The sequence below is a fragment of the Panthera onca genome, chromosome B3 (assembly GCF_046562875.1).
Source record: "Panthera onca isolate mPanOnc1 chromosome B3, mPanOnc1 haplotype 2, whole genome shotgun sequence".
NCBI classification, from domain to species: Eukaryota; Metazoa; Chordata; class Mammalia; order Carnivora; family Felidae; genus Panthera; species Panthera onca.
Window position 1 is genome coordinate 52,789,949 of NC_138344.1, and position 13,659 is coordinate 52,803,607.

A 13,659-nucleotide genomic window follows, 5' to 3' on the forward strand; every position below is an offset into this window, starting at 1 on the left:
ATCAGGGTAGCTGAAGCTCAAAGAGCTACAAAGGTCAGGCAGGTAATGATCAGAGTATAATAATCAGGGGGAAGGGAAGGGGGCCTGCCACTTTGAAAGGAACAGCAGAGTGTTGCCACAAGAGAATGTGAGTCCAATGTGGCCAGATTGTCTGAGTTTTTCTCAAGAGGCCTGAAATCTGGACTTTTAAATGTTAAGATATTCAGAATTTTAAATAATGGCAGCAAAAGCAAATTTAAAGCACAGTATAAGCCAAAATGAGACAGGTTAGCAGGGTGAGTGGGTTAAAGATGGAAACTTTGGTTAAGACAGGGACACACAACAGAAGGCTGTCCTGAGCCCCTCTTCCTGGAGAGCACCCTAAGAGGAAGCAAGACTCGAGAGCCTCCTTATCCAGACTGCCAGTCCCCTGACTCAGCTTCTCCTTTTCTGTCGCTCTTCCTTCCAGTCTGTGGAGATTTCACCTCTCTGTGGAAGGACGAGGTTAGAAGCTTCTATAAGCCAAAGTCATTAATGTGGCTAGTCCTTGCCCACCCCTACAGGCCTGGATTTTGAAACTCAAAAGCCAGGAAAATATTTTTTCCCTCTGTGTTCTGCTTCCCTGAGGCAATGAAAAATGCTCAGCTGACTTACTAAGGAGAGGGCATAAAGAGTGATCGGTAATGCTAGCTAGCTTGCCCCCACCTCGGGGCTAGACTGGAGGGAGGGACATCACACACACAATCTCAAGAGGCCCAAATGGGGATGGTGTGCTTGGGAAGTTAGGACTAGTTTGGTATAGCTGGGCGGAGTATAGGGCACATGGCAGGGGAGGCACCTGGAAAGGCAGATGAAATAGGACTTAAGAGAAAATAGATGTCTGATTACTTATGTTATTTTTGTAATAAAGTTACTCTGCAAAGTTGGTGAGCAATCCTTCATTCAGTTTTGTATAATTTATCATCTATGCACTTTAAAGTGACATAAAGGGCCTTGGAAACCATGATCTGGAAACCATGCCTGTCATCATTTGGGTGGTCTTGACCTCTGAGGGTACTAGGTGACTCTAGAATTCATGGAGTGGTGCGTCACAGCCCACAGGAAACCTTGCTATTCCTGGAACTGCTAGTGTTTTCTGTCTGCCCTACCCTCCTCCCACGACAGCTCCCACTCCCTGTGAACCCAGGCTCCGCTAGCTCCTCTTCTTCCCTGATGACTTGTGATTAGTCCAGCTCTGTCTCTGCACCATACCTGGGCTGACCCTTGAGGACGCTGTGTTCCCGTCTGCCCTCTCAAGTGAAGGATGTGTTTCCAATCATCATTCCCCCAGTGTCAGTGTTGGGAGCTGGGGCTGGTGTCTCCCAGGGTGCTGCTTCTGGACCGTTACTCCCTTTCTCTCTCTAAAGAGTTGGAACCTGCTTGAGGCTCACACTGTCTACCCACCCACCCTGTCTCCCTTAGTCAGTCTCTTTCTCCATGTCTTTCCTCTCTGCCCTGTCATCCTAAGCAGCTAAATGTCCTTGTGGCTGGTGAAAGCAACAAACACCCTGCCTGTAGAGCTGCATGATGCTTGTACGCTCAGTGACTTTCTCTCTCCACCATAGCAGGCTCCCCTGGAGGCGGTTGGGACGTTGGCGTCATCCAAACCTGCACCTCCTCTGAAATCTCATTCTCTCACCACATCCTCCAGCTCATTTGTCCAGGTGCCCTCACTGCGAGATCTCCACACCAGTGTTCCCTCCACTTTCTCTGTCCTTGAACCTCCTCCAGTCTTTCCTTCCTTCATACCTGCCTTAGAGGAGATAGTTCCTCCCAAAGTTCCCTAAACAGATTACTGAATGCACCGTGCCCCTTCCAAATGTCCCCACCTGGCAAAGGCCTGAAGAACTATTCATGCCTGTGTTGACCAGATGAGCGTCAGTGAAGGGTATGACACAACTGGACATTTTGGCATGGCTCTGACTTCATGTTCTCCAACCTCGTTGAGGCCCTCAACACTGTGCTTTTCGAGAAGCTCTCTTACCACGTTCACAATCAAAATTTCATTTCTTCTTCTCAGAGCTCCATGTTTCTGACCTCTGTATTCCCAGAGAAGAAGCCTGGCAGAGAACACTGGTCAGCTGTGTTTGCACCTGTCCTCTCTTCCTTATGTATTACAGCAGAGCACAGGTCTCTCCTCCAACCAAAGCCAGTCCTTCTGCAGGTGCCCTGATCTCATCCCCTCCTGCCTAAGCAAGGGTCCTGCTCCATTAGGTAGGTCCTTCTCCAGCCCATATCTTCAACCTCTGCCTCATACTTGGATTTCACTTTAAACCAATGCTAGAATCCTCCATTACAAGCAAAGCCAAGCAAACAAAACTCCCCTTAGCTGCACACATCCCTCAAGTTCTCACTTAATCCGTCCACTCTCCATCCACAGCTAAGCTTTTTGAGAGTTATGCACGCGTGCTTCTTCCACCCTATCTCCTCTTCTCCTTTCCAGGTGGGCTTCCTACTTCACCACTTTGAGGAAGAAGCTCTTGCTGGGGTCCCAATAGCTTCTGTGCTTATCAATATCAACTTTCTCTTCCTCTAACTTGACCTCCCAGCAGCATTTGATACAGTTAACCATATCCTCCTTCTTGAAACACTCTCTCCTCTTCTCTTTGGTGATAAAATCCTATTTCTTCTTTGTGCCTACTGGCTCTTTTTTCTTGGGATCTTTTGCTTGTTCCTCCTCCTCCCAAATTCTGAATTCTTGAGTTCTTTGGGAGCTTCTTTCACACTGCTGTGTTACTTGGCAACTTCACCTTCTCCCAAGGCCTTAAATACCATCTCTAACCTGGTTTGATCTTTTCTAAATCCTCACCTTTTCTATCACAGAACTGTAATTAAGTAATTAACTCGAGTGATTATCTCTATATTGATTGTTTCCCTTACTGGACCTGTAAATTCCATGAGGGTGGGCAATGTCTTCTGCATTCACCACTTCCATAATCTACTAGGCCAGCCCACAAAAAGAGTGGCTGAGCTTCAACACTGCTACTCAATGGGCCCCTGCTCTGCCTGCCAAAAGAGGAAGCAAACATCTGCCTTCCTGGGATTGTCTAATCCTTAGAACTTGTCACCGCAGTCTGTTCTCCAGATGAAGTGTACAACTATCGTTTCTTTATTGCAGAACAGGAAGTCCAGATATATTATTTTGCCAAACATGGGGTGGGGATCTTGTATTAATAAAAATAAAACTAGAATTGAGGAGAGGGGGCTTCAAGTTTTTAAGCAGAGGAGTGACATGGTAAGCTCTATTATTTTGAAAAGCTGTCAGTAAGGAGGAAGAATTGGGGGAAGGAGAAAATAGGGGCGGGGCATTTGTGTGATTCTGTTCCAGGGGAGGGCTGGCGAAAGCCTTAGCTCACAGTTGGCACTGAGAATAGAGAGGAGAGGGAGGGGTGAGACTTGCAGAAATAAAATAGCAATTGAATTTGGGGGTGGGATGGTGGGCAGTGAGACACTGCCCAGAATCAGAGGACTCTAGTATTTTGCCTTTCATCTTCTCCAGTGAACCCTCACAGACAGGCTGTTCTCTCTCTGGAAGGACCTGGCGCACACTTACGTCCTTGGAATCCTATTCCTCCATCATGATCTCTCTGAAGCACTCCTTAACTACCCCAGGGAGGATGACTCTTTTCCCCTCATGACCAAAGCACATTGTTCAAGTGGTCCATATCATTGCTGGTTGGTATATAACTGAATCAGGGCATTGTGCTGTCTGTGATGAAATAGCTACTTCAAACTAGAACATTGGGAAAATAAATAAATAAATAAATAAATAAATAAATAAAAGCCTATTTAGTATCTTTATTTCCTTAACTTATAATTGGCCAAAATTATCTCTTTTTATCACATCAAAGTTCTGGTGGGGTTTGTTAATAATGCCAATTACTCATTTCTTTGACGAGATTTATATAAAGGTCTTGGCTGATCCCAGCCTGCTCCTTCCTTTGGTTTCAGAGTCCACAATATCTTAACTCCAGAATAGCCTGAGACATCATGTCTGAGCTTCTTTTTTTTTTTTTTTTTTTTTTTTAATTTTTTTTTTTTTTTCTCAACGTTTTTTATTTATTTTTGGGACAGAGAGAGACAGAGCATGAACGGGGGAGGGGCAGAGAGAGAGGGAGACACAGAATCGGAAACAGGCTCCAGGCTCCGAGCCATCAGCCCAGAGCCTGACGCGGGGCTCGAACTCACGGACCGCGAGATCGTGACCTGGCTGAAGTCGGACGCTTAACCGACTGCGCCACCCAGGCGCCCCCATGTCTGAGCTTCTAAATGACACTTGCATCTTGAAAACCCATGGTGATCACTCTCCAACTCAGCTGGTTCCAATTAACCTCTTCTCAAGCTATCTGTATGTGCATGCTTTATTTAGCAATGTAGCCCTTTAAAAGGAGCCAGACATTTTTAGTCATACTGGACACACATTATAACATGGCTTAACTCCTATATGCTCTGGGCTGGCTGTTACACAGACTTCTTCATGTTTAACACTTCTCCTAAAATTTCCCAAAATTCACTAAGGTTTCAGCAGCCCTTTAGGACCAATACCTTCCAGAAAATGCTCAAAATCCATCTGAATTCATGTCATACACCATCACCAAGGGAACTCTGCCATCTAGTTCCAGCAGAATCCTAATGATTCCATAAGACCCAAAAATCCGCCTCCTCAGGAGTCAGTTGCTGATTCCTGTCTCCCTCCTCTGATCAGAGTCAGTCCCTTTCCTGTTCCACCCTCATAATTTGCGCACTCCTTTCCTGTGCAATTTAATCACATAAAGCCTTGCTGTTTTTATTTGTACTCGTGTCTTTCTCTCTAGCTGTATCAAAAGCTCCTTAACAGCACAGATAGTATTCTCTTAGTGTCCTCCCTACCTGCCCTCCACCCACCCACCCACCCATACTGGAAGCTTAATACCATCCCTTACACTTAGGTGGAGTTCAGGGTTCTAGAAAAGTTGACGAATGAATCATAAACATAATTTGGGTCATTTTTTTCCCACAAAATGCATCACCTGTCTTTGCCCACATTGAAAGCCCTCAGCCTCTTCTCTGCCCACTCCTACTGGCTTCCTATAGTTTTTCCCCATCTGTCTGGCATTTCCCTCCACCTCTAGAGAGCTTTCCAATCTGCTCCCTCTTTTGACTCATTTTTAAAGCCTTGTAATAGGGCTAGTTCCAGAGTTTAGCATCCTTCCATTTGGAGAACTGTCCTACCACTCCTAGTTTCTCCAGCCCTGATAACACTGCCTCCCACCCCCCTACCCACAGCAACTCTACAGGAAAGCCTCATGAAGTCTTCCTTGGTAAAGAGCTGGTTGTCTCAGAACCAGAAGAAACTATGTGCGGTGTCCAATTCACCCCTAAAATCTCCCTTGAAACTGAGGAACACAATGTGGTCTCTCTCTGGGTAATTTCCTTATACCATCTTTTCTTGCATTTAGCCAAAATGTTTACAGCTTACTCCAATTATTCTTAAACTTAAGTATTTGCCAGAAATGGGTCCTTGTGTAATGTATTCACCATTATTTCTCATGCAAAAAATTTATTTTTAATTTTTTTTCCTTTGGTGGTTACTTGACAGATGCTCCTGGTGATAGTAATTCCTAACTCTGCCTAGCATGATTCTCGAGGTGCCTTCACCACTCACTATCTCCTCTAGTGATCACATCATCCTCTGAATGGTGACAGGGCGGGGATCATTAGCCCCATTTTACAGACGTACAATGTGGGGCTAGAAGAGAGATTTTGTGATTTTCTGAAACTGCCATGGCTTGTAAATCATGGTAGGGTTTGGGGGTGGGGGCTACTTAACTCACAGCTTCCTAAGACTGTCCCACTTTCTCAAGCTTTTGTCAAATTTGTTGTGAGCAGTATTTGCTGCAGCCAGCTTTGGTTCCTTGCACATTTAGTCATCTGCTTTAGCTGGATGACTCCCCTATTTTTTGGATTTGAACTAATTGAATAAATCAGGTTTACATTTCAAAGAGAAAACTGCTCTTCTAGTCTTCTTATTTTTGTAAATTTTTGTCACAATTTCAACAGGCCCTACCTTAGAATTCCAGGCAGCTGACAGATAAATAGGTATTGAGCACCTCCTTTGTAGCCCTCCTGTTAGACACTAAAAGGATGGCATGGGGTGGGACATGGTGGGAAATGGGGTGGAGAAGGAGTGTGGGGGCAGGAGGAACTGGAATCTAGTCCAAGCTCCACTAAAGGGGAGCCTTTTCCAAAGATTATCCTCCCAGTTGTGGATTTTTCTAAATCACACAAATGTACTGCATGGGCTGATAGGGGTCCTGCTGGGTGACTAGGGACTAGGGAGAGAGGCAAGATAGTTTACAATCTAACCTGAGGGTCAAGCCACATTATTAAAAGCACCTGGGTTGCACCGGAATAAAGACATGTTAGAAATGTCACCGAAGAAGTACACCAAGTGCTCACTGTGGTCGTGGGCCATAAAGGAAAACACAGGTGAGAGAGGAGAGTGGGGAGATCTGGAAAGCTTTGTGGAGAAGGAGCAATGATTTGCAAAGCATGCAATGCTAGCTAAAAGGAGAGGAACATAGTCCCATCCCCTGGCAGAGCTCTAGAGTCCTATCTAGCACCTACTCAAGGAACCTCCAGTCCTTTGGAAGTAGGTAGGATATGTAATGTTAGCCACCCAGTACACAGCAGAGGAGAGAGAAGAAAGCAAGAGGCAGAGGAGAGGATAAAAGCCAGCTTCTGAACCACACTGCCTGGATTTGAGTCCTGTTCCACCACTCAGTAGCTGAGTGGACCTGGGCCAGCTGCTGCGAGTTTCTGGACTTTAATATTAGTGCCTATCTCCTAGAGTTGAGATAAGGATTAAGTGAGAATACTACCTACAAAGTACTTAGAACAGTGCCTGGTATGCAGTAAGTGCTCAATAAGTGTTAGCTATTGTTATTTACATTTACAGATGTATACACATATGCATGCACAAACTGCCTGTTGTGATCCACAAGTAGGATTAGGAGCCTCAAACTGAGAGTTATTAGAGTCTAAAAGATACCACAAAAGGGAAAGAAGACTTGACCTTCTTGTGTTGCTGCTGTGTTTACATGGTTTAGCACTTTGGGATAGTATTTGGAAGAAAATATTGCAATAAAAATGGTGCTATTTGGGACTGACCTCGGTGCCCTGGGCTCAGGTACTGGAGTGCAGTGTCTGAGAAGCCAAGGCCTGTTTGGATTTCCTCACACCATGGCACAGAGGCAAAGCTCCTGTTGGCCACTAACCCAAGGGCCAACATTCCTTTGAGCTGCACCCTTCCCAGAGGTGTTTGTGGTTCAGGCCCTGGGGTTTGTGGGAGACCAGTCCCATTGACAAGGGAAATTTCCAGGGTGGCTCTCCTCACCCTCACAGAATCTCCACCTGCTCTGCCCAGAACACAGAAGCCTGCTATGACATCCTGCCCCAAGTTCTGTACTTTGTGAAATTTGGACTCTTGGGCAAGTTACCTCACCTCTCTAAGCTACACATGTAAAATAGATATAAGAGTAAAATCTTTATGAGACTGGTTGCGGGCCTTAAATGTAATAAGGTAAGGCTTGGCATTCAATAAAAGGTAGCCATTATAATTATTAATAGCTGCAGTCATTATAGTATTGATGCTGCAGGCGGAGAGAAGGGAGTGGCTGCTTCTGGAAGCACACTTGAGACTCACACATAATGAAGGTGATTATGAAATTGTCTAAACTTGAGCACTTTTGAGAGTAAAGGGAGTGCTATTAATAATGGCGCAGGGACACTAGGTATAATTGGGACTGTTTGGGACAAACCAGTCCATGAGTCTCTGTCCACTGCTCACCCTTCATCTCCAATGCCAAGCTATCTGACTATATATATGTTTCTTCAAAACATAGTTCTTAATCGAATATTTTTCTCCTTCTTGACATCTTTGTCTTTTGAGGTTATTTTTCATTAAGGTTGTCTATCACTTTTTGGGGAATGAATATGTGTTAGCTATTATACTAGGTGCTTTAAGTAAATGAGATATAAAATGCTCACCAACCACTGTAGGAGGTAGATGCTACCTCCATTACAAAGCTATGGAATCTGAGGCTCAAGGAGGTTAAGTAACTTGCCCAACCAAGGTTACAGGTCTATTAAATGGTATATTGGGGATTTACCACATAGGCCAAAGGCCGGCCTATACTGGATCAGAATTTTTAGAGGTGAGCCCAGAATGATTTATGTGGGGCCCTCACACCCACCCCTCACCTGCTGGAGTGGGGTGGGTGCCAAGGTGAATATCTTCCTCTCCTATAAATGCCAATTTCCAAATCCTCAGGTCAGAGAACTGGGTGAATAACCAGTGGTTGCCCTCTTGATTTTCACAGAAATGGGAGCTTCATGAATATAGGTTATTAAACCCGCTCCTGGATTCTTTGTAAATGGAATCTTGTGTATTGTATAGCTAAGCTGGTGGCATATTTATCTTTATTTTTTCCACTTTAAAATTCCTAGGGTGGGGAGAGGGGGTGGAAATCAGTATCTCTAGGCCCAATACTTTTTATTGGTAAGCTATCCAGACACACTTCTTTCAGCAATGTCTACTTCAGATTCTGCCATGGTGATACAGATACACTGACATACCCAATAAGTATCTGTTGGTGGAAAACATTAACTCTGAATGTCTGGTTCCATGTGAGCAAAGTTAGGCCTCACATAAAACTGGGGAATAGTATTCAGAATTCAGCTGACCTCTTTGGGCAACTTTGTTGTTTCTGGGGCCATAATTTTCAGGAGGATGGTTCCCAAGGTGTGAGGAAATGATTGCTTCCTATAGCACTGGCAGGAGTGTGAAAAGAGCTCTTTGGCAAACACATTACTCATCCATCATTACAGAGGCTGTCACCTCCAGAGTGCTTTTCCAGAAGTAATCTCTACCTACATTATGTCCTAGCAAGTGGGAGTTTTCCTCCTCACCCTTTGGCTGGTTTCTTAGGACCACTATTCACAGCTTCCATGTAGAACTTGGGATCAATAGCAGGCAAGTCACAACTTTTGTCTCAACTAAACTTTGGCCTCAGGGACTGTTTCCATCCATGGGGCTAAAGGCTTCCAAACTTTCAGCAGTGGTGTTGAAGCCAGTCCTGAGGAGTGGAAACACCAGAAACCCTCCCTCCCCAACCACTTGTATGCATAACAAAATGAAAATGAAATCTCTTCTCAAATATTCTTTTGAGTAAAGATTCCTTTAAAGTTACTTTAACTTGGTTTTTATGGGAGACAGGGATCCCTCACTGTGTCCCAGGTCATGAGTGACTTTAATGAGAAATAGTGGAAGTCAATTTAGCTGAGCCCACCTGCACATGGGGCCAGTCCCTCACTTCACTCTGTTGACAGGTCAGGAAACCATGTGAGAATTTACAGCCCAGCTGTGGCAGAGACCCTCAGCACAAATAATGTCTGCTCCCAATTACTGGAATAGTGCCCGCATAATTTGGAAAGTTGTTTTCCTACTTTGGTAAGAGCATTGTGTTCTTAACTATCAGAGCCTTTGTACACACTGTCCCTGGAATAAGTCACCCCTTTGCCATTCCTTCTCCTGGAAAATACTATCTTTAAGATTCAGCTTAAGTGGGCACTTGACCTCATCTGGGGAATCTGGAAGAGGTTTTCTATTACATACCCTTATAGGACCCCACATACTCCCTCTGATAAATCTTATCTCAATTTTATGATTACTAGTTCAAGGCCTGTATTCACTACCAGGCCATGAGCTCTAGGGACAGGGCCTGTCAACCATGTTCCTCCTGTGCCCATCACCTGGCATGGCACCTAGAACAGAAGGTCCTTGGTGAAGGAGTGGACTCCTTGGAAGAATGTGTCTGGTTCACCAGCTGTGGTAGTTCAGAGTCTTGCAGGGATCCTTGGAATACTTATCTGAGTATTTGTACTATATCACAGTCTATGTAGATACTTCATCTAAGCTATCTCAAGGCAAGGAAGTCTTCATTATCTCCCATTTTACTGGGAAGGAAACTGAAGGCTCATATTGGTGTAGTAACTTTCCCCAAGTCACACAGTATGGGACAGAGCTGTAAAGTAAATTATTCCCCACCATGACAAACTACATTAACAATATAATGTCATAAAAACTATGACAATGCTGATTATGTCTTATTTCCAAGTTTCAGCTGGTCACAGATCACTCAGGGCCCTTTTCAAACTATCACTTATTAAGGATTCACCCTTTACCTTTTTCCAAGTTTACCCTGCCTTGTAGAAATTTTGATTATTAGAATTCTCATGGCTGGTCAAAATCTCCCGTGTTCTCTATTCCACCCACTCCCTGAGAAGCCCTTTTTATATATTTGCATTTCTGCTTGCTTCTTTTCCCTCCAGATGGGTCACTGACTTTCATGTATAACCTATATTTTGCTCTTCTGGGCCTCCAAGTATATCTCTCTTCATTATTTATCCCCTGCTGCCTCCTACGTTTACCTTATCTTACTGTGGACCTTCCCTAGATGAGGTCTAGAGCACCTCTGACATCAACAATGCTGCCTTATTGTCACAAGGTATGGGCTCAGAATCATGGAATTGATGAGTAACTATTACATCAGACATTACAGGATGAAACAGATGACACAACTGTGCAGCCTAACCATTCATTTCAATAACAGAAGCTAAAACATCGCCAGAGCCCCTTCTTTGGAATTGCTTTCAGAAATCCGTGGCACTTTACTTTTAATATCCTGGGGAGGGTGGATGGGTATTGAGGAGGGCACATGTTGGGATGAGTACTGGGTGTTGTATAGAAACCAATTTGACAATAAATTTCATATTTTAATTAATTAATTAATTAATTAATTAAATCCTGGGTAAACTTCTGGGTTCAAAATGGTGGATGAAGCACATGCTATAGCCTTTCTTTGTCACACAAAATCTCTGGAATTGATAGAAAAGATATTTTTAAAATCTACAACTGAACTATAAAACAAGAATGGAGCCCTCCTTGGGCCAGAAATTCTGGAAGTATAAAAACTGATGGGATCAAGCTGATAAAGGAAACAAATCAAAATACAAACAGAAAAGTATCCTTACAAAGGCAAGACAAAACCCAATGGAGTTCCATATGTGGAGAGAGTAGATTAATAGAGCAGGAGGAAACTAGGGGCAATAAGAAGATTGAGGAACTAGCTTCAGGAATTTCTGTATATCTCCTGTCCCCATATCAAGCAGCAGCTCAGGTGGGGGCTCTTTCCAAAGAAGCTGTTGGCACAGAAGGTTGGAGCTGGAGATGCAGAGTATATCCAGGCCCAAAAGGCTAACTCGAAGATACTCTGACTAGTGACATGTTCCACCCCTTCCTCACTCTTCCTGTAAACATATTTGGAATACAAACTGCACTGAACATCCTGTCTCTTCTCTTCCTCTCCCAAAAGTGGACAAACAGAAGCAGCCAGCTGACTAACAGGGAATTTCAGCCACAAAAATGAGCACATAATTAAGACTCACCAAAATGTGATGAATGCCAACACCATGGAAGGAAGTCACAAAATGTAGAGAGTCTCCACCTGAGGAAATAGACTTATTGACCAATCAAAACTGAGCCTTAGAATACATTGAATTAATAATAGCCTCAGAGACATCAGCAGATATTGCATCCATATAAAATTTACATATAATGGACATTAATATTTTGATTTTTGAAGTAAAAATCTGAATGGATGGACTGAAAAGCCAAATAACAGTTGAAGAGATGGGAGATTCAATCAAGCCAAGAAATTATCTCAGAATGTAGCACAAAGGAATGTAAATAAAGGAATTATCTCAGAATGTAGCACAAAGAGATAACAGAGATGGGAAATACACAAATAACAGGTAAACATGAAGAATGGATCCATAAGACTCAATGTTTGCCTAACTGATGTTCTAGGAGGAAAAATAGTGAGAATGGAGGAGAGACAACATCCAAAGAAATATTGGACAAGATGTCCCCAGAACTGAAGAGGACTGCCTGAATTCTCAGCAGTGTAAAAAAAAAAAAAAAAAAAAAAAAGTCACATACAATTATCTCAATGAGCCAATTCTTCACTTGCTGATGATAGACCTGCTTTGGGAAGCAGTAAAAGGTCATTTGAAGCCAAGTGTGCTAGAACAGATGGATAATCAAACCCAGTGCTTGTTGACAATGAGATGTAAGTTAAATTAGATGTAAACTTAAAATATTTTTGCAAGGCTCACAAATTAGTTTTGAAGATGCCCACCTCTAGTATTGGCACACACACAGGCAGTTTAGCTAGTGGAATTTTCTATTTCCTCAAATCTTCCTCTAGTTTTATAGCATAGGAGTACATGAACAAACTATAAGCCAGGGGGTCAACTAAGAGAATAATGCCTTGCCTGTATCCTCCCTCATCATCCTCACCCCTGCTTAGAGCTTCATCAGTAGATGTTAATGCTTTCCAACATGGATCCAGCTTCTTCAGTCTCATTATCCCCAACCACTCACTCATTCCTGCCTCTAAGTATTTACAAAACCCTGTCCTCTTCTTACTGTTAAAACTCTAACCACATTTCAAGGCCCAGAACAAGTTTCACCATTCATAAAAAAACCTTCTTTGGCCACATCTCTGTGCTAAGATCTCTTTGTACTTGTCAACAATATCATGCTTACTAGGTTTTTTTTTTTTTTCTTTTTCTCCCACTAGACTACAGGCTCCCATAGAGCTGAGAGAGTGCCAAGCATTTCTCTTGCGCCCTCCAAAAAACTGCTCCAGGCACCTGTTAAAATGAAAAATATCCCTAGGAGGGAGAACAAGTTGAATGATTATTCCCTGGAGACTAATTATTTTGGTGATAGATGATTTCCTATGACTAGGGGGAAGAAAGTGAGTGGATAGAAAATGTGGGCAAATGACACAGAAAAGGAAGTCTGGCTGAGGAAAGGCACCTAGAGGCAAACATCAACTATTCTTCAATTCTGTTCAGGCCACCTCAGCATCTCTCACATGATCCCCAATTACTCCATGACAAAAGAGTCATAGAATAACTGACCTCCAGACCAATGAAGCTTAGAGACTACCACACTCCCTAGGAGTACCCAAGGGAGGTGCAGGGAGTACCCAAGGGATCTGGCCCCAATGCACAGATTTCTTCAGTGACCTCCCCTGGGACACTACTCCAGTCCAGAGACTGCTCCTTCTATTTTCTCCCAGGACTGGCCCTTATGACTTAATGCTCTTGTCGGAGACTGAAGATTAATAACAATAACATCTGTTGAACTCTTACAATGTGGTAGATGCTCTGATAAGGCCCCCACATACTTTATCTCTTTCCTTCCTCATAGTTACCATATTAAGACATACTATTTCCCTCCCCCTTTTCTGATGAATAAACTGAGGCAGAGCTATAGAAATGAACACACACAGTGATGGGGATCCATCTGATCCCAGGAAAACTAATGGGATGGGGAGGGATGCAGGAGCAGCTTTGACTTTCCCTGTCAATACTTATTCTCTTCACCTGCAAAGCCTTTCCTTCAACCTGATACCTTGAAAATAATGCTTCTCCTTCAAGGCTTACTCATTAAACTATACCCAACCTTGCCAGGATAACCAGTTTCTCTTGTCTTCTCACGGTTGTTTATGCCCCTGGTTAAACTCTTAT